The sequence below is a fragment of the Penaeus monodon genome, chromosome 30 (assembly GCF_015228065.2).
Source record: "Penaeus monodon isolate SGIC_2016 chromosome 30, NSTDA_Pmon_1, whole genome shotgun sequence".
In the NCBI taxonomy this organism is placed as follows: Eukaryota; Metazoa; Arthropoda; class Malacostraca; order Decapoda; family Penaeidae; genus Penaeus; species Penaeus monodon.
In genome coordinates this window covers 4,175,160-4,176,052 of record NC_051415.1, presented here as the reverse complement: position 1 = coordinate 4,176,052, position 893 = coordinate 4,175,160, and positions in this window count along the sequence as shown.

Here is an 893-nt window from a genome sequence, read left to right as displayed (position 1 = left end):
CATTGCATTATGGAGGCTTAACTTCTACAGTCTTGAAGCCGTACGTGAATCGCTATACACATTAACGAACTGAACAAATGCGCAGCGTTTAGCGTGACAAATGTAAACAAAAAAACGTAAACAAAAAAAGTGTGACAGACTGTACAAATCCACAGTACAAGATGTTTCATTAGCGTTTTGACGTCAGTGCCGGAGCGTTTATCATATATATTTATTTTGCATCGTTGAATTATCCTTTTGTTTATATATTGAAGTTTATTTCTTCTACGTTGGTTATTTAGTGATGTCATCGGCATTAATTGAAGAAGACTCTGGAAGATGTCAATGCCAGAGTGGTGATCATACATATTCATTTTGTAATGGGGAGTTAGCTCTCGTTTATTTACGTTTTTTTCCCTACGTGGGTTATTTAGTGATGTGAATTACCAAGGACCTGAAACCATATCATAAGTTATATTAAAATGTCTTCTTTTTTCTTTCTAGCGACAAAGACGTCATATTTATTCCATTACGTGGTCATTTTTTTTTATAAAACGTTACTTTTATAAGATCTGTGATGTTGTTACTTTGAGGAGAGATTTGTGATGTTACTTTAAGGAGAAATCTGTGACGTTGTTACTTTGAGGAGAAATCTGTGACGTTGTTACTTTGAGGAGAGATTTGTGACGTCGTTACGTTGACGAGAAATCTGTGACGTTGTTACGTTGACGAGAAATACGTGAAATCCCATACCACCTTCTAGAAACGTTATTTAGACGAGATTACTGTCACGTCACGTGGATCCTTACTAACGATGAAAACGTTACTTTGACGAGAGAACAGTGACATCACACATACCTTCGTTCGACGTAAGGACATCAGAAGAAATGCTACTGTTATTATAACTGCCATTT